This window comes from Thermobia domestica, chromosome 5 (genome assembly GCF_964235325.1).
Source record: "Thermobia domestica chromosome 5, izTheDome1.hap1.1, whole genome shotgun sequence".
Classification (NCBI taxonomy): Eukaryota; Metazoa; Arthropoda; class Insecta; order Zygentoma; family Lepismatidae; genus Thermobia; species Thermobia domestica.
The window spans coordinates 176,195,319-176,217,641 of record NC_137458.1 but is presented as its reverse complement, the minus strand read 5'-3'; positions in this window follow the sequence as shown (position 1 = coordinate 176,217,641).

The window sequence follows — 22,323 nt, the reverse complement described above, 5'->3', positions numbered from 1 at the left end:
AGAAAGGAAACAATATGTTGCATATAGACAAGCTTCATCATTCTATTATAATATGAATTCAGGTGTACCGCAAGGGTCAAATTTAGAACCACTATTATTTATTATATATGTAAATGATCTTCCAGCAAAAATAAAATATTCTACATGTACAATGTATGCTGATGATATAAAATTATATAAAACAGCTTCAAAAGAAAGTGATATGAAAAATTTACAAGAAGATATAAATGCCATATTTGAATGGAGTAAAGATAATTATTTAGAACTAACTGTAAAGAAATGTCATTATATAAGGTTTGGAACTTATAAAAACATACAGAACTACAAATATTATTCGAATAATATTGAACTCGAAAAGAAATATCAAGTTAAAGACCTTGGTATTGTTTTTGATAGTAAGATGTCGTTTAATGATCATATTCAAATTATTATGCTAGAAGCATATAAAAAAAACTAGGTTTCGTTATTAGAAACACAAGAAACTTTTCAAATTTGGAGGCTATTAAACTGTTGTATTATAATCTTGTTAGAACTAAACTGGAGTATGGGTCAATAATTTCGTCACCGAATTATACTTTTTATCAGAGACAAATAGAAAATATTCAGAAAAATTTTTACGTTTCCTTTTTTGTAAGAAATATAATTTTTCATCGTGTAGAATAGGAATTTCTTATAATGAAATATTACAGGAATTTCAGTTTATCCCGTTACATAAAAGGCGCAGGTTACATGAACAAATGTTTCTTTATAAACTTATGAATGGAAACATTGAAAGTAGGGACATTTTAAAACAGATTTACTTTAATGCAGGTCAATGTAACTTAAGAACACAAAACTTTTTCGTAAATAAAATACCTAAGACGAACAGTTATAAAAATTCACCACTGTTCAGAATATTAAGCAACTACAATGACATGGTAAGAAATCATGATTTGGATTTCACTTTCAATGTTAACAAGTACAATATTATTATGCAAAACGCATTAAAAATATAAATTAATTCTAATACATAGCTGTAAATTTTGAATGTATATGAAAGGTAAATATGTAAACAGTGTAGAACGTATGTTTATATGTGTGAAGGTGAAGTATTTATATATAAACTATTTATCAAACAATATATAAAAGGGTGTATGTAAAATTGTATTTATATATTTATGATTATTATTTTTTATATTCTTTTGTAAAATTCTTTGTGTATTTTTTCTTTTTGCTTAACTATAAGTTAAATTGTAAATCAATTGTAGTAAAAGCTCCCATAATTAGGGATGATCGTCCCTGTTGGAGTTAGATTGTTAACTAAATGAATAAATAAATAAATTACAACGAGGTTTTGGTCAGGCGAGATTTTGGGGCGCGAGGTTTTGGAAGACGAGGTTTTGGCAAGGCGAGGTTTTGGGTGGCGAGGTTTTGGCCCCGCGAGATATTGGCCCGCAACGTTTTGGGCGGCGAGGTTTTGGCCAGGCGAGATTTTGGGTCGCGAGGTTCTGGCCGCGAGGTTTTGTACCCAAACCCATACAACCATGCTCCAGCAGGTAGGGATGAGACAGCAAGAATCCTGGCCTTATCCTCTGAAGCAATAACTGACTGTAAGAGAATTTCACGGAAATGAGCAGCAAATTGGCGTATACCAAGATGTCTGAGAACCTCTTTTGTTCATTTCTGGAAGACCTGTAAATGTTAAATTTTTCCATTTGCTGCAGTTTTCTTGAACTGTGCCATCTGGGTCAAGGTGGTAACCTTGCGGAAGGAGATCCTCGACTAAACGAAGAGATCTGTGGTAGGACGCTAAAAAGGAACAAATCGCCATATTTACAGATCGTCGAATACCAAGACCCCCTAATCCCACAGGTAAGGCTGCTTGAATCCAAGATTCGTCGCTTAAGGAGCAGTTCAAAATTAAATTGAAGTGAAATGAAATCTTTAAGTTTTATGTCCTACGATTATGCCGGTTAGGCTAAAGGAGATTGTGATGATGAGAGATGAGTGAAATGGTGGAATGAAGAAAGTGGGAGGAAACAGGAGAACCCCGAGAAAAAACCACGAGCATGGTGTTTGTTCACCACAAAGTCCACACGGCGCGAGCTGGGATCGAACCAGCGACCCCAAGCACCGGAGGGGAACGCTCTACCACTGAGCCACCGAGCCCCCTCCAGTTCAAAATTGACTCCAGACTCATTCTAAGAATAAGATCATATTTCTGTAGTGTCGCATGTTCCAAATTAAGAAACTACATTCTACTGCATTCCACCCTCAAAACAACTTTGTGCAAAGAGTTCACAGATCTCTTGCTGAGTATCTGAGGCATTATATGTCTGAAAACCAAGTGGACTGGGATGTCTGGATACCATACGCTGCTTTTGCTTATAATACAACTACGCATTCAGTAACTAGTTATACACCACACGAGTTGATGTTTGGCCGAATGGCTAACATGCCTGGTATATTACAGAAAGTCAACCCGCATTAACTACGCGTATGATGATTATCTCAAGACACTAAGGCAGAAGCTTCGGAACAGTTACGAGTTAGCTAAATCAAAACTCAAACAAGCTAAGTTTAAGAACAAAGAACAAAGAACAATATGATAAGACCACTTCTCATAGCGAACAATTGTTTAAAGCAGATCAAGCTTTGCTTAAAGATGAGTATATTAGAAGAGGACAACCCAAGAAATTAGAATCACAGAGGATCGGTCCATACAAAGTAATTAAAGTGAAAGGTGTTAATTGTACAATTATAAGAAAAAGAAAATTACTTGTAGTTCATGCTAATAGGTTAAAATTATTTCATTTGTAAACAATGTAGTTTCCATTTTTCTTCACAGCAATCATAAACATCCTCTCTCTTTTCTTGTTTCCTTGGTGATATTTCTACCGATTATCCAGACAGCAAATGTTACTACCTCTCAAATTCATCCAATAACTAACACCGTTGGTATATACTATAATTTCTTAGGAGAACCAGCGTTATATAACGAACAATGGAAGCTTGTGACCTTTGTTAATCTCCGATTATGAACACTATCTTCACCGGGTCTTCGCATAATTTGGAACAGCAAATAAACTATATAAATGAAGGGTTATATATTCTTATTATTCTCGTTGAGAACCTCGATTAAATGTAATTATTCAAAAATTACACAAGATTGAACAAAAAATTCAATAAAAAATCAAATTGTGAAAACCAAGGTGAGAAAAAAGAGAAACATTTAATTTGGTTGGTTGAAATCTCAAACTTTTGTTTGGTATTTCAGATTCTCAAGATGTTAATTATTACCAATGACAATTGTTAAAGCAACTTTGAAAACTACCTAATAGTACAGTGTTGTCTATTTAACGAAATGAACAAATTTTACAAAAAGATTTGGAAGATGTTAAAAGAGAAATCAGTACTCGTAGTCAAACATTCATGAAGTTAATAAATGAGCTTGAAGTGAATGTTGAATGGGATAACTATCTACATGATATTTCGATGAATTAGATGTTGCATTTAAAATTTTGTTGCAATCCATTTTAAATGTTCAATCTAGAATTTTATCTCCTCATGTCATTACTCTAAAGATATATTAAAACATTTTAAATTCAGTGCCTTTGTGATTCCACAAGTATGTTATTACCCATTCCACCTGGCTGTTAAGTAGGTTATGCATTGTTAAAAATTATTGATCTTGATGTGATTATTAACCTTAGAAAGACAAACGGGGGTCAATTTTGTCCGCGAGTTCTTCTTTATTTAGTTTATATGGATTAATATGTATACAGGATTATGTGTTTTTTGTTATTGTTCCTTTTGATGGTAGGTTCATTTTTGCTGTTTTCAACTGGCATATACTGAATTTTGGTAAAAAAAAAAATAATTCATGTTGTGCGGGCAGATTTGACCCTCACTTGATCATAGGTGCTACCCACCTTTTTTTTTTTTTTTTGAAATTCCTTTCATTTGTTTTTTATATCTAAAACGTGTATTACCTTTTAAAAATGTTACTTTTCTCCTTTTTAAAACACTTAGGCCTTCACAGAACTTCTAATGTTAGTTATAATACTGGTTTTCTGCATAGTATTATAAGAAATTTGGTATGACAGATAAGGAGTTTTACCCGCTATTTGAGCTCAATTTTTACAATTAAAAGGCACAATTCCTGAAAAAGTTTCTCTTTTTGAAATTTGTCACGTTTGCAACACGTCAACTCAAATTAAATAAATATACTCCGTGAACTATTTAAAAGCAGCGCAGGCAAATTTGACCCCCGTTGGTCCTTCACGTAGCACATGCAAGCACGGCCTTTCTAATGAAACATCCCTAATTAGTTGTTGTGTTCAGCTTAATCACATCTATTCCTTTGATCATTAATAGACCGATAGATGCCAGACGTAGGGGACGTTTCTCCACCACCAGCAATATACGCTGGAATATGAAAATGAATTTCATTCAAGCTGGGAGCACCTCTTGGTTACATCTGTAGCGAATAACCCTATCGGCGTGGCAGATATTCACCGGTATGTGGTTGGATATAGCTTCGTTCGCCAATGCCAGGGGCACCACTACCCGCCGATTGCTCAACTTCGCGCTTGAGTCACGTAGCAAGGGTGATCAATTCGGGACCCGCCTCGTGAGTTCCCACGCCTCTCACGTCCGGGGTGCTTTTTCTTCGTGAATCCCCTCGCCTCTCACGTCCGGGGTGCTTTTTCTTCGTGAGTCACCTCGCCTCTCACGTCCAGCGTAGCTTTCTTTATCAGTCCACACACCATTCACGTACGAACTAAATTGTGTTCAACGACATCTCCATGTGCTTGAATGCATAAAGTAATCCTTCTGCGAAAATGTGTTACAGTATTCAATAAAACGTTCCGTGGGATTTGTGCACAAGCTAATCGAATTCGCTCTATCATATCTTCTCTGGTTGTTGGTTGGCGTTCATACACAACGTGTGTTCAAATACTGCACCACTCTCCGCGCACAATGGGGTGGCGCTCCATCTAACTGCAGCCACATTCTTTGTCGTGTCTCTAAGTCCACATCCTCAAGCATAAATGGCAAATCGTGTCTGAGGAAGTACAGAAAAATGTCACCAGTTAGGTTTCGATCGAAGAAGTGTGGACCAATTAGATATCCATTGACAATGCCACACCAGACATGGTCCAACGGTGTTGAGCATCTACTGCCCCATGGCAACGAGGATTGACATCTGACAAGTAGTGACAGTTATGCCTATTGAGTTCACCAGTACTGCGAAATGTAGCTTCGTCCGAAAACATATCTAAAAATAAGGAACATTTCTACACGTTTCCCATGCCCACTGACAAAACTCCATACGGTGTAACTTGTCGTTTGCAGTAAGGGCTTGAGTTAGAGTTATGTGATAGGCACGATATTTTACATTTTTCAAGATCCTAGAGGCAGTTCTTCTAGGTATCCCTATTTCCCTCTCCATCTGCCTACTACTAATATGGAGATTGATGTGAATTGCTGCTAAAATAGTTATCATTTGTGCATCATCGTCGTAGTTGCGAGCTGACGTTACACGCTCAGGTGACCCTCACGGGATCTTATTTCAATATGTCAGATCACTGTATGGTTTGGTGGCCGTCGATCTGGATAACGGGTTTGATATAAAACAGCATCTTGATGATAATTTTTGCTACATTCACCCAAAATAAGTAGCATGTCAACAATTTCGTTTGGAGTATAATCAGTCATATTCTTATGAACAATATTTAAGACAGTCAATAAAAAAAAAGTAAGAAGTACAACAACAACTACTAATACTAATTCGTAGAAATAATAAGAATACGTACGCAAAATTGTTTGTCCGACAGTTACAGAAGTAGTCACTCTAAACCTTTGCTATGGGAAGATCTGCTACTAACACTGTCTCTCATTTAACTCATTTAACAGGCTTGTAGAATCTGTAGAATCTTGGTTCGAAGCTTGGAGGCAGCATGTACTGTACCGGTGTAGGTGTATTGGGCACAAATGTCTGTTGAACCAATGCGCATGAGGCAACGGGGGCGCGTCTGCTCTATGACGGCGTTCTACACGAGGATTCAGGAACAACGCTAATAACTGCAATTACTATGAACGTTTTTGTGTACAAAGTACTGGTACTTCGTTATTTCATAAGTCAAACAGCATTGTTTTAGTTATGTTTTATTTTGATTTCTGAAAACTGTATATTTTAGATGGATTTGAGAGGTTTGCTTGGAGCTATAGAGCTCATGTGCAATGTGCTGTAATAACAGACTTGAATTTAGTTTATCACGTTTAGTCATCTAAAGCTCAGGCCGGATTAGAGAAGCACGGATGAAGAAAGTCAGCGCCCGTGGCTTTTTACAGACGGTTCCATCCTGACGTTCGTCTAGTGGAACTGAAAAAGCAGGTACTTGCACTCAGAATGTCCGGCCGGAAAACAGTTCGGGCGTACACTTGGTCTACCCAATGCTGTTTGTAAGGCAGAGTTCAGGGATAGAGAATTGGTGCACTGAGTTAATGCGGATGGCCACAGTTACATTTTGATTAACTATTAGCACTCATGTCATATTGTGAGCTTCAGGGATGAAACGGTGCGTACGTATCTCCCCAAAATGCTTTCCGAATAACCAGCATGCATTGCATTAAAGTTTCTGTGGCGACGGAGATTGGCAAATTCACGCGATTGTAAGTTCCAGCACTTGTATTATTCGACAACTTCTTTCGTATAACGTTCCTTCTGTTTTCGCATCAAATCATACTCAGCCATTCAGATATGCGTTACCATTCAAATAAAATTTCACCTTTTTTTAAGTCACTACAGCGTCATCCTTACAAACAAATGTTTCAACCACACCATACCTATTTGTAGCGTAGCCTTAATTTGCGAATTAGAGTTCTCATACCACGGGATAAAAACAACCTAGGAAACGTCCTTATACAAGAAGGCTTGACGAAATCAAGAACAACTGGGGAGTAACCTGAAAAAGAGTTGCTCAATATAGATAGTTGTGGAGAAGACTTGGAAAGCCCTTCATCCAGCAGTGGATTGATAATGGTTGATTATGATTATGGTTATGATTTTATCATATCTGGGTCTCAGAGGTAAACTAAACCAAGTCATAATTTCCTAATTTTACAGGAGAAGCGAAAAAACCGGTTCCTTAAGTAAGACACATAATACTGTATTTCAAACTATAGTAACCAGGGAAGGATCCGAATGGGGCACTCGAGTTGCTGAACGACATGTATCAGACATGAAAGAGGGTGTGAAACTATGTACATATGCAAATTTATAGCAGTTGAGGGCAACATGGAAAAGCAGGAGAGACGGAAGAAATATGGCTGACTGAAGGGCCCAGCAACACAGAAAGCTAAGGAATCATTCGTTCTACGCGTGAATGGCTACAGAAATTAAGGTCACGTGTTTAGTAGTAGATGCATGATAAGATCTGCTATATCTGTAATTAACATCATGGCCGCAGTGGCCATCTTGAATTCGGATTCACAATGTAAAAGACAAAGTGGGTCATGTGACATATGAAATAGCACTGAAATTTTGCCAGGAATTCATTGGTATTAACCATTTTGTAGTAATTTTATTGTGAGTTGAGAAGTAACATGAAAGAAAGTCGTGACGGGATGTTTGAACAAACTGCGGAATAACCTGTCGGAATAATGTTGGCATAGGGTGCACATCCAGAAAAATATTACGAAGAGTATTTGTACGTGCAAAGAGCTGGTAATTTTGCAGTGTAAAAGATGGATAGTTGTTGTGACGTTAAAACACCCGACACAAAAGAGGACTGGGGCTTACAGGTACAATTACAGCGTGGTTCTTCTTAAAAAAATTAATATATATCATCACATCAGCAAGTATACTAATAAATGTATATACCAATCTTTGAAGGACAGTTGATGTGAATAGTATCTATAAGAGTGTGATGAAAACACAAGAGCTCTTCTCACCTGACACACTATCATCTATCTCTAACTTTTAATATTCCTTGACGACTGTATTAATATTAATTAATAACTACATTTCCGATCATCTTCACAGGGATTATTGTTGCACGTCCCAAACTCACGCACCAATAATGACACAACTACCTGGAGATTCACATTCATGCCCACAAGAAGAAATAACTTTTTCATAAGATGAATTAGAATATACACCTGTTCATTTTCTAGCACTTCCTCAACAATGGCTCAATGACCAAGGGCACATTTACCTTCCTACCAACCATTCTACTTTACTGATACTAGCTAATGAGCTTTCTTGCGTATTTTCTCTCTGCAAACTGGACACACAGTACGTGGCACGGATTCACCTTCGGTCTCTTCTTTCTCTGTCGTCAATGACTATCTTTCCCTTACTCGCAACTATTCTGCATGTAAACACACTTTTCTTTTGGTCTGTATACAAACCAGAGTTCTCCAAGCTCTAGCTTTTGTGTCATACTAATGAGTCTATATCACACAGTTTATATGCGTCCTTCTTGCATGTTACTTCTCCACTCTCAACAGTTACTACAGAATGGTTAACACCAATGTATTCCTGGTAATATTTCAGTGCTATTTCATGTGTCATATGATCCATTTTCCTTTTATACTGTGAATCCAAATTCAAGATGGCCACTTTCAATATGACGGCCATGATGTTAATTACATATAGCAGATTTTATACATCTACTACTAAACATTTAGCTTCATTTCTGTGGTCATTCACGCGCGGAACAAGTGATTCCTTAGCTTTCTCTGTTACTGAGCTCTACAGTCGGCCATATTTCTTTCGGCTCTCCTGCTTTCTTATGTTGCCCTCAGCCGCTATAAATTTGTATATGAACATAGTTTCACACCCTCTTTCATATCTGATATATGTCGTTCGGCAAATCGAGTGCTCCATTTGGACCCTTCCTTGGTAAGTAGTTACAAAGTAAGAGGATGCCTTTAGACTTACATTATTACAACACTAGAAAGAACATAGTCTATTAAAAAGTATTATTACCTCGATTTCGACCTAAAAGTGACTTAGCATAGTCTACCTCTAAAGTCCATATAAATATATATATATATAACTTTTACTAGGTAAGGTGGGGTAAAATCGGATCCAAAATTTAACGAAATTCGTACAACGAAAAAAAAAATTGATCCTTCATATTGCAGCAAAACTACGAAAATTAATGCACAGAGTAGACAGTTAAGATTCGCTTGTTTTGCTGGGTCATTGAAAATAGATACATATAGCTCGAATTAAATATATACTTATATAATATGTATGTCCATGTTTAGCAAGTAATTTTCAATCAATATAAAATTTCAACGTAATGAACGCACGATTAATTTTCTCTAATAAATATCACATGCACGCTGAGAGCTCAGGAATAAGCTTAATCCATGTTACGCACTGGATATATGCTTATGTAATACATTACGACTTTATGAACTTGTATAAGAAACAGAATGTACTTAAAGTGAGACGCGAACTATAGGAAACATCGGACTTTGAATCTAACTTGTTTTGTGATCCAACCCGAGACCACAGATAGCAAAGATGAGTGCCGTAGCTCCCACCACAAGGTTAAGAAAGTGCCTGTTTTAAAGTGTCAATAAACACTGATATGTGAAACGGTAATAAAGCATTTGATCAATTTGAAACAAAATATATTGTAGTAATAATTTACTTTATTTGTTAAGATAATGAACGTTATATTCTGTTTTTAAAATGACAATCAAAGGAGAATGTATTGGATAATAACTGAGAAATTGTAAAGTTTCAATTTCGGTAAGATTAAATACGTTCGTACTGCTATGCGTTGCGTTGTCCGTTAGGAGGTAATGAACAATTCTGATTCAAAGGAAGGAAATAAACTACTGCATAGTACTGGAGTTAATTTAATAGAGTTTAATTGTATAGACAGTACTGAGGCTATTTGAGACAAAGTATATTGCTGAAAGTGAAATGTGGGTTACTATTAGGGTTTTATCCCAGGTATGTTATACCCACTGATGTTTGAACCTGGAACACACGCATGGAAAGCATTAGCGTTAGCAAATTAGCTACGAAGAGGTACATCATACCATAATTCTAAGTCAACAATGAAGGCAAAAAATAAGAAGCGGAAACGACAGACTATACGATAATAATAATTTCACAATCTTCATTTCACACTATTTATTTCGAGACTTTCGAGACGAGACCAAGACTTGGCCTTTGAGACCGAGACCGAGATCGAGACAAGTATATGTTGAACGAGACGAGACCGAGACGGCGATTTTTGACTCGAGACCGCTACTTATCAACCGAGACGAGACCGAGACTGTACAAAGTCTCGTCTCGTCTCGATATCATCCCTAAATATTTTATCTATAAAATGGGAACATACTTAACCCACCAAACCTTATCGTGGTCCTATACTACCTTTCCGTAGCAATTTCCAAATTTGAATGGGTGATGCTATACATTGCTTCTCGAAATTTAGCGGGGCGTAATCATGTAGTCATGTTCAAATGAAAGACAATGGTTGTCTTCTACTCAAGTATATAACCATATAACGTAATAAACAATCACCAAATAGGAGGATACATGAGGTCAATACGCTTCCAAACTTATATTTATTTTTGGCATTTTTTTTACCCTTAAAATGGAACGAGATAAATCACTCCAGCTTATAGAGCTACATACTATAGTCCTATACTACTCTAACAAATTTCAAAATTTGAAAATTTCCAAATTTTAAGGGTTGACCGATACATTTTCTCCTTAATTTTACAGAGACCGTTAAGGTATTTAAGTCCCATAAAAGACGATGGAGTCCTATACTCATCCATAACGTAATGAACCTTCATTAGAGAGAATCCTTGAGGTCGAAAGCCTTTCAAATTTATATTCTTGGCAAATTTTTACCCATAAATGGGAACGAGATGAATTACCAAACTTATAGAGGTACATACTGTAGTGCTACTTTAGCACACCAAATTGTAAAATTTGGGCAACTTTCAAGATTTAAGGGTGAGGCCTATACATTAGGACGGAGCGAAAAATCACTTTTTTGTATATCGAAAACGCAATAGTGTAGAAAATTTGTCAAAGTCGGAAAAGTTGGAAAAGTTGATGTTGATAAAATACTGTAAAAATTTCGTCACTGAAATCAAATATCTTCGGGTGGCAAATCCCCAAAAAAGATTTTGTGTATTTATAGGGTATGCAAACCCGCCGTACACACCACTCTTTTTTGTGATTCTACGGTAAATGAACAAGAGTATTACCTATATTTCTTAACTTAAGCAGTCTATAAAATTGAAGAAATAATTTCTAGATGATTTAGGCAGCTTTGGAACCATAAAATAGCCCCTTTTAGCAAAACAAATTATTGTATACCATACACTGTACTTGTGGTCTCATATAAGGTTCCAGCTTTGAATTAATACGCCGATAGATGTGTTCAATGTTCATTATAACTTTTCCTTCAACACTCCTTTTCCTTTTAAAAAAAATCTCGTACTGTTTTATACAGCTTATTTTGCTTCCCTGCGTAAGAATGTAATTTGGACTAGTCCAATTCATAGTAGCAGTATTAAAAAGAAACAACGTTAGTATTCGATAACTTTGTTCGAGTGTGGAAGACGTCTTTTCAAGGTATTTTGCGGTGTTAACATTGCGTTTCAGTGTTTACTTCGTTGTATGTAGTTGATAAATATATGAACAGTTTGTTTGTGTACTGTAAATTAAACTTTATGTAATTGTGAGATTCGTATTTTGCATCAATATTGAAACTCTAACCATGCCGAAGATAAGAACAAGATTAAGAACGACTTACCCCGTGTTTGAACATTCAGCTGAGCTTTCAGGTGTACAGTTACCCACAAAATCAGATGTAATAAAGCATTACTTTCAATTGGCAGAACTTGAAAAGTGTGAAAAAGGGTATGATCGATCTGTAAAGATGGTGGCGAGAGACGTTGCTCAATGTGTGAAATCTGTTTAGGACAAGGCTTCCATCCCTACTGTGTCGTTAGAACGTATAGTTCAGCTTTTACTTCGCTTGCACGGAAAGTATACAAGAAGTTTGTTGAATCTGAGAAGAAAACGAAAGCTTCTGCTAACTTCCAGAAAAAATGGATATATTTAAACAAGATTACACGAACTTCTTTGATATATGTTCCTATAAATGTCATGAACTTTCCATGTGCTCATGTAAATTGAGAAAGTAAGTACCTAGGAAGGCGTGGACATTTCTACAAGATCAGAGAACAACACGAGTAGGCAGAATAGAAGGAGTTGATTACGAGGAGACTTTAAAACTAATCGTACGCACAAAAAGGAAATCAGGAGAGACCATCCTCCAACAGTCTTTTCACATATCACAAACGAGTATTTCTAATGAACTCCAGACATCATCTTCTGATGGCGATAAGTCAAATGTTGATGATTACTTTGCGAAATAATAGGATATTAGAGAAAAAAAGAAGCAAGGAGTAACGACATGTCCTTAGACCTCTTGTTGTGCTGGTAGACCGATTTGGAATATCTGATCGTGCAACTGCTTTGATAGCAACAGCTGCGATGCAAAGTTTTGGAATGATTGATCCAAAGAATGCTGACCAGGTAATAGACCGCTAAAAAGTCCGGCGAGAAATGGAAAAGATACGACAAAAAAAATTGCTAATGGCCAAAGGAAAGGTTCTTAGAGGCTTATACTTTGATGGTCTTAAAGATCGAACTCTATGCAGGAAAGAGACTGAAGGTCGCTGGTTTTTAGTAAAAAGATACCCTACTTGTAAAGATGGAGCTAAACACGTATGACTAATGAGAACTTCAAAATACATACCACAAAAATAGCGGAATTGGTTCAGGAAGTAATCCAAAATAACAGTTATTTCGCTAATTCGGAGAATATATTGCTTTCTATCAACAATCTAGTTAACAATCTATCTAGTTAACAATGAAAGATTTCAAGTCAGAAAAGAGGCATGGAGAAAGATAGGGAAAGGGGAAAGGCTAGGAACTTGAAGAGTAGAGATAATAATAGTAGCAACAGTAGGAAGACAAAACGAGGAAGATCTTCTACTGTTGACAATGAGTCATATGTAAATAAGAGATATGTTACCAACGCGCAATTTCAATGCAAACGATTACACATAGCTTATTAACTGGGAATCAGTTGAAGTGACACATCCTCCAGCGCTGTCTTGTTTTCCAATAGAGAAATCTACAGTAATAACCACGAACATTCATTCATAAAAAGAGCTTTGAAATATTCCCTGACAGAACGCTGCGTGAAACTTGTAACAGAAGCATCTGCATCATTTTGTGGCAGAGATAGTTTTATCAGACTTAAACTAAAATCCCAATCTGTAAACCCAAAAATAGAAGCAAAGGCAAGCTATGCTCTCCAAAGAACCAAAGATCTAATTTCGAACACACGTGTATGGATGGTAGGGTGGGCATGGGAGGGACCCGACCTGCACCCAGGTTCTCGTCGTGGGTCCTGGATCGTTTCACTGAAACAAGCAGGGGGGTGCAGAAAAATATGTATTTTGTATTAAGTAGATTGTTATTTTGATCAAATTGGCTATTGTGGGACTCAAAATCTGCCTAAATCATGCACAAAATATTTCTTAAATTTCATATATTACTTAAGTTAAGAAATATAGGTAATACTATTGTTCATTTACTGTAGAAACACAAAACAGTTATGTGTACGGCGAGTACCCTATTTATACCCTATAAATACACAAAATCTTTTTTGGCGATTCGCCACCCGAAGATATTTGATTTCAGCGACGAAATTTAAATTTTTTTTAAATCAACAATAGGTTGACAACTTTTCCGTACTGTTGCATTTTCGATATATAAAAAAATGATTTTTCGCTCCGCCCTACTGTACATTCCCTTTCGAGGGGTTAATGTTCTACGTAACGTGATAAAAATTCTTCAAATGGGACACAGGTCAAAAGCCTCCAAAGTTTCAAAATTTTGATATTTTTATAGCCATGGAAAGAAACGGGATAGACCTCCAAATCTAGAGGTACATATTCTGGTCCAATACACTACTCGTCGTCACTGGAATCCTATGTCTACATTATGGTCCCGAGCTACCGCAGGACTGTAAGATAGGCTGATTCGTTCTCTAACATATCCTATGTGTTGTGAATAGTGATGGACAAAAAACTGGGAAAATACTTTTGGTTCTTCCCTGGGTTTAAACCCGGGTTTTTTTCCCATTTTGGAAAAATATGAGGGTTTTATTTTCATGTAACGACGAGAAAAAGTTTTTTTTTTTAATCTACAGTTATTTTTGTTTATAAGTGTAGCTATCTCTCTTGACATGAAGAAAATTGCATGTTCTTTTCGCAATATAATAATACAGTTCTCATAAATTTTACTATTTTGTGAAAATTAAGAAATATTTCTCAGGACTTAACACTTACGATGCTTCTGAAAGTAATCATAAATGCGACACACGAAACAAAAATAGTAGCCTATAGACGTGCCACGTGTCCGAGTCAAACTAACAATAAGTAGGTCCTATCACTCAAAATAACTTAAGCTAAATGATTTTTGTATGAAATAAGAGAACACCAAGTATACTAATAGGGGAGAGGTGCCGAATATCGCACCCATTTTATTTTTCGTACGTAGCGAAGCAGAAATAGTTGAAAATGAAAACAGAACAAGGACAAGGCAAAGGATGGAGTGTTTGCCAACTCGTGTGATGCCTAGAATGGATTTCAATACATTACATACTTGTACATAACGTTTTAAACAAAAGTCTACGATTTTCCGAGTTGAAAACAAGTGTGCATAATATCGTACCCCGGTGCGATATTAAGAACACATTCTGTAAGGGCATAATGTGGAAGACTTTGTTGCCGAAAACAAGAACAAGAAGTTATAATGAGGCATGTAATTAAACAGAGGCCTCTTACATGTTAATATGCTACAACTATTAAGGCCTCTTACATGCTACAATAGAAAAAAAAACATGTTTGGTCTACATTCTAAAGCATACAACACGTTCTTGTACAAATTATCTAGAAATGGAACATGGACATTGCAGAGTAGCCTACATGTGTGCTACAAATTACAAATGAAACATCGAAATTGCATAGACCTACAAACAAAGCAAGAAATATTCAATGAAATATGGAATGGATGCTCTGAAAAAAAAAACATTAGAAAAGATGTAGTTAAAGTAGAGGCGAAATAAAAAAAAACAAAAAACAATTCAATGTGAAAGTGATTATTCTAATGTTCCAAACACAAATCTCACACAAACTGCTTGTAGTCGTCAGTACTCGTGCATAGCTCATGCCACCAGAGCTACACTGAATACAACGGATCCATTTTTCGCCTCCTTTGTCACGTGAAAATGTTCCGTTACAATAAGGACATTCTCAGTCTTCATTTTCACTGTCTTCATCAGCTGACACTAAATGAAAAGACATATCCAAATCTTCATCACTGGTTATGCCAGGGCTTCTCTCCCATGTTCTTTCTTCCCCTTCTTTGACGTTTGTTTATTCTCTGTACGAACGTGTGTCCTTTCCAATTCGCTTTGCTGCTTTCTTTTTATTTTGTTTGGCTGTTCCTTTTTGAGATGCGCGTTGCAAATCTTCAGTGAGTTTTTTTTTGTATGGTGAACTTGTTAGAAGAGTAGCAGAATCACCTCGTCTTCCTCTAGACATATCAGGATTAGGCACATGATGAGGCACTGGAATTACACCCGATGGTAAGACGAGCGACGTTGCACTGGAGGTGCATCCATTTGAAGAATGCGAAGACTGGTTGAACGTATCGGTGTTTCCTAAATAACTGCCTTCAAAAGTCGTTGAAGAGTGAGCAGCAGGTGACTCATGCAGGCCTAATGCTGTAGATGTCTTGGGGTCTTCTGTTGGTGATGTGGGCCTAAGTGTTCTCACGTGTGTGGAAGCCACAGTCCCTCCGTTTGCTGCTTCCTTGCTGACTTCTTCGTTTGCTTCAGCAATGTATTCATGCTCAGGAAATATATTGTGATCGCAGGGATACAGACCAGTCACTCGATATCCATTGGCAGCTTTTTTGTAAGTTTCAATTGTGGTAGCCTTTTTGTAAGCTTCTCCAAACAATGCTGCAACTTCGTAGTGGGTAACTGCTCTGTGTTTGTTATGTTTGAGCCATGTCTCTATTGCTTGCGCATAATGTATTCAGTGGTTGCATAAAAGCTCTGTCGAGAGGTTGCAATTTATGTGTCGTGTGTGGTGGCAAAGAACAAATGTGAACACCATTCTCGCGTGTCAATTGAAGCAACCTAACATTGCGCGTATGTGAGTAATTGCCATCCAGAATAAGAATAACCGGATTATCTTTGTAGGGTCTGACGTTCGTTAAGAACTGCTTCTGGAACCATTTAAGGAAACTATCAATTTGTATCCAGCCTGAGCTGTGGCAATGAACGATGGTGCCATAAGGGGCACCATCCAGAAGTTCCTGCTTCATATTCTTTCGAGGATATACAATAAGGGGTGGTACAAAATGCCCTGACGCACTCATGCATGAAACCACTGTGACTAGGGAACCACGTTCCGTGGACGAAACTGAACCAGCTTGCCTTTTCCCTTTAAGAGCAATCACCTTTGTTGTTTTGTGCTGGACGATGGTAAGACCTGTTTCGTCAACGTTGTAAATTTTTGTCGGGTCATGATGCACAATGTCAACCAGTGGTTCGTATATATAAAAAATGCATTAACCTTTTCTTTAGTGAACCCCTTAAGTCTAGCAAGATTTGTCGGTTGATGTTTTCATAGAGTGAGCTTCGGATTGCGAGTCATGAAGCCACGAAACCATTTAGCACCAGCTGACTAATCGTTCTTCGGAAATGGATGCGAAATTGATTTCAGCGAGTTGAAAATCTAAAAGTTTGATATCCTTGGCCGTTAAACCAAAAAAACACAGATTCCATATCTACGCAATACTTCACTAATTCACTTTCTAGATTGTACCCAGGAGTTGGTTTTCGCCCTAACCTAATGGAAACTAGCTTATCTATATCCTGTTCGGCACAACCCACACGGAACATGCCCTGTACAGCCTTATGTGACATCATTCCAAGGTGAAAAGTGCTATTCGTAATATCGCACCCGTGCGGTATTTGGAACATATGCAGGGTGCGATATTCGGCACAAGTGGGCATGCTAACATGGCGCCTACTTCTACCAACACATTTGGTATCCACTTTGCAATATACACTTTACACTATAACTAGGTAGTTACACATACCATTTATGCACTAATTATATGATTATATCATACCTTTGACTGCAGAATATATCGTTGACGACAATCTTGTAAAATATTTTGACCTTCACCAAAATTACAACAGCTCGTGCTTTTCTTCCACCTGCACACAGCGCGGCGAAACTCCGTCTACTGGAGTAGGTACATCAGCCGATTATAGTACACGTGTTAACACCAGAGTGCAGCACTCCCCGCCCGAAATCCAACGGGGTACGGAATTAGGAAGGGGTGTGATAATCGGCACTTCTCCCCTAATAGTATACTGTTTGTAATTTGTAATTGTGTATTGACTGATAAAGTCCACTGTATCATAAATATGTTTAATGACTAATAAATAATGATTACGATATGAGGTCTAGCTACGGATCTTTGACCACAAATATCACTAATTTCTAGTTTGACTGTAAAAGTAGTGGTTGGCTGGCCCGCACTGTCATAACTTCTCGCTAATCCAATTAAAATTACTTTGATTTTAGTAAGAAATAGCAAAAGAACCCAAACAATTTGTTAATATAAATACATTATTTTTCCATTTTAGAAAAATAAATCTCAGGTGGACTTTCGATTACGGGAATTAGGTTAGGTTAAATTGGTTTGTTTCGTTAACGGTACATAGCTAGTGGAAAGCCGATTATGATGTAAACTGTTGCAAGGATTAAAAAAAAAAAAAACTGTCTACCACACGTATAAAACAGTAAAAAAATATGTAATTTTCTTATGTACGAGGGGCAAAGTATCACTAAATCACGTTTATCACGTTATATGTAAAGGTATTTTTAAACAAAATACACTTACACCTGATACAAACCTGAAGTCAGTAATATGTAAGTAAGGTGGACTAGTTTTCTTTACCTTTCCTAAACTCTGATTCTGAAAACTTTTTCTTACGGACAAAATATGCGCTTACCGTTTCTCTTCCAGGCATACTATCCATAAAAGAATGATTCTCATGCTCTTTTACTTCTCTCTCTCTTGAGTCTCTTGAGCTTCCCACAAAGCTACGGTTGAAGATTATCTTTGTTGCGGATCTATTACAATTAACTGTGGTTATGCAGTTCCACTCGAGCTGCACACTAACAATGTACTAGAATTTACAGATTTGTATAAATTTGGTAGCCTAGTATTTATATTTGTCCCTTGGTTTTGAATAGGCCTAAGAGATGTACGCTTCTGGCTTGTTTGGAGGAGCTTTGTCTTTACATCTTGTGGACACCTGTAGCACTTTAATATGTGGGCTAACATTTTCTCCAGATTTGGAACTGTAGGTCTTTTGGCAGAATTTACATTCCACTGATTTATTTTCTTTCTCTGTGTACGCTTTCCAGATATTTCCTTTACGCCGTCCTTAGAGTTAAGCGTTTATCAAATATCAGAAACAGAAATAACACTGACTACACAGTCGAACTTTCATCTCTTCCGTAAGTGAATAACGTTTCCAATGTCACCAGACTCCAAAGAAGTTAAGTAACTAAAACTGTCGTAGGTTACACTGGTAAAGATTCTGAAAATTAAAATCAGTAAACATCAACTAAAAATAACGTATTTTTGCTTTATTAATTCTTTTAAAGAATGCCTTTTTAAATGGTAAATTATAGACTGTCAGTCAGGCAGCTACATAATCATCCCTATTTATCCTGGGATCATGATGCATACTTCATTCTCTTCAGAAAAGAAAAGCCTTTCAAACTGTATTATTCACATTTCCCTATCATGTCCTGATGCGGGAAATTTTGAGAGAAATCAGGACTTTTTTTTTATTTTTTTAAACTTTGAGCCCCTCTGGAACCCCCTGTGTTAACACACAGATTTCAAAATAGACTGAAAAATACTAAGGGATGTACAAAATTTCAAGCTTCTATCTTGCATAGTAAGGGCGGGAAAAATATTTAGCAGTGAGCTAGAAACATTCCCCCAACATGCTCTAGATGGCCCCAAATGTCTCGGATGCAATATAAACATTTCCTGAGACATCCTTATTTATCATAGGGTCATATTTTGTACCTCATTCTCTTTAGAATACAATAGAATAGCCTTTCAAACGGTACCACTCACACGAGCTGTTATGTCCCCAAGGGCGAACGGTTTGAGAGAAATATGGATTTTGTGTGAAAAAATCCCTTTTAAGGAGCCGCCCTGTGTTAACGCACTGATCTCAAAATCAACTGAAAAATACTAAGTAAGGGGTATATTGAATGTGTGTATAAAACTACAGGCTTCTACCTTGAAAAGTAAGGTGAAAAATATTTACCAATGTGCTGAAAATATCCCCACAATACCCAAGATTCCCGTATAAAACAGAATCTGAGGTAAAACTCTCCTGAGACATTCCTATTTATCCTAGGATCATGGTTCGTACCTCATTCTCTTCAGGATAAAACATCCTTTCAAATGGTACCTTTCACATGTCTCCATCATGTATCTGAGGCGGGAAAATCGCGAAAAAGTGTTTTCTTGTTAGAATTTTTCTTTTTTACCTTGTTACTCTGGACCCCTTATGTTAACGAAGAGATCTGAAACAAATCTGAAGAATACTACGGGTTGCACTGAATGCGTGTGCAAAATTTCAATCTTCTAGGTGTAAAAGTAAGCCAAAAATAACAGCTAAAAATAAGTAGGCCTAACAAAAATTCCTTTGTTTCAAGTTATGACGTCATCACACTATGTCTCGCCGCAGGAATGTGTGAAAGCATACGTAACGTGTTCTACAATGCCTCCAGGCTCGAAAAAAACCGAAGTAAAAAGCTTTATTGGTAACTTTTTATCAAATAATGAAGTTACTACACTATCGTATACGATATAATTTTAAAAGGTTAATAAAAACCCATTTTTTGGGTGGAAAATACGATTTGAAAAAATAAGTGTTTAAATCCAAAATATATTTTACCTCCCTATTGGGTTTTTTCCCCTCTCCCATCTCTAGTTATGATGTTCAGTGCGTATCATCTGAGTAACTGATATTGAAAGTTGTATTACTTTTTATTTTTAGCTGTGCTCAAACGTGAACGGAGTATTTTTTACATTTTTACTAGGTAACGAACAACATGTCATATCTTCTATAATCCTTTTCACAATAATAATTTTATGAGTGCATGGACTTTGTGACATACACAGTAAAAAATAGTTATGTTAATTCAATTCAATTTTAACACAGGGCAGTGGTTCCAGCGTGACTACCACTATGCGGTGTTAGTTCAACACATACCCCGCGCTGTTGGCGCTTAACACAGGGGGTGTGTTAAGTCTTTAACACACAACCGGTGTTGAGCCTTGCCGTAAGCGTTAATGAACCACAAAATTACTCCCCCAAAATATGTTAAATCGCCTATATGCGTAATGTGTTTACATTATGCTGAGTCTAAAAAAACACTAAACAAGTAAAAGAATGTACTCCAGTTGCGGGGGCACGAATCACCAACTTCTCAATTACTAGCCGCGTGCCCTTCCGACTTGGCCACGGAGGCGATGAAGAAAACGTCGCTTGTAGAGGGATAAATTATTGAGGTCTTTTGAATTTGGCTAATCAGAGTGCTCCTTTAACCCGCGTATATTCGACGATAACCGTTCGGGATAAGATAGAATCTGCTCACCATGTAGAACTAATTTTATAACAAAATGACGACTGTATATTTACTTTATTTTATAGTTCTTTCATATTCACTTTCGGCGACAGTTGCAATCTAATAAAGTTGATACGTTTGTTGCTTCTAGTACACAATCGCTTAGAAAAAGAAGCAATGAATGCATCAAATGTGGGAGATGAATTTAGAACACCTAAATGGCACATGCCTAGCACATCTTGTGCTGTTATTGTTTCTTCAGAAACATTATATACAACAATTGAAAACGCATCGCGCGGTTTGCATTTTGAAATTTTGCGTATACCTGGATTTATTTAAGTATTTCTTTCTACTGTGTTTGCCTGTAGCTTCAATTCATAAGCCTTTATAATTAGATACCCAACATATTTGGCAATCGCGCAGAAAACAACACCGAAGATTCTACACTTGTGTTAATTTAACACACAGGCTGTGTGTCATTTCAACTACCGGCATTTGACACACAACTCCAAATAGATAGTGAGTTATTATAACCACTTGTTTGTGATATATTTTAACACAATCGTGTCAACACATAGGCATGTTGAAATAACACAACGATTTTTTACGGTGTAATTTACATAAACAGAAATGCTGCAATGAATAACCAGTGCTCTTAAAATTGTGCTCTTTGTATTTCAATCTATAAAGACCATTCAGGTAGATGAATTAGCCACTATCATTAGAAAATTTACTCCAAACTCCGACGAAGTTGAAGAAGCACCAAGCATATGTCAAAATTTAACACAGCTAATGTAACACAGAGCCATTGTATAGAATTAATAGTGATTTTTAAAAAAGCAGTAAATTTCCCTTTTTAAAAATAATCATTTTTTAATAAGCAGTAAATTTCTCTTTTTAAATTCTTATGGAGGAATTAAATTATTCCAGATGTTAATGGAATTTAAATAAAATTGTTACATATTTTCCTCGAAAATTAGTAATTTTTACTAAATTGTATCCTCCTTTCTCCCCTCCACTTATCTTTGGAGAGACCTTTAAAAGCAATAGGGGCATGAAAAATGATCGTAGTTTTCAGGATCGATAATTGATTTGTGAGAGTTCCCGATAATATACCAGCCCAAGTTTAGGCAAAAGGGACATGAAAGCTAGTCTGGGAACTGACCGGACGCTGATGTTGCTCTTCGGTATATTACATTTCATTCATATTGAGAGGAACAGAGCCGAGGGCGTTACTTTTCGTTATTTAGTTATTTATTACACTCGTAATGACAGATGCAAGGATGAAGATGTTGCTTTTTCTTATTTATTTATTTCACTCATTTTTGTACTTTCAAGTACAGGGTGGTCCATTTTCCGTTTCCCTATTTTATGTTGAAATAAAACACAGAATTTCATAGACACATGAATGTAATGCCTATCAATAATTACAGCACTTATTTGGATTTTTAGGTGAGGTGTTATTTTTTGAACATCACATCATCTAAGTGACCTCCACCCTTCTGAATGCAGCGAATC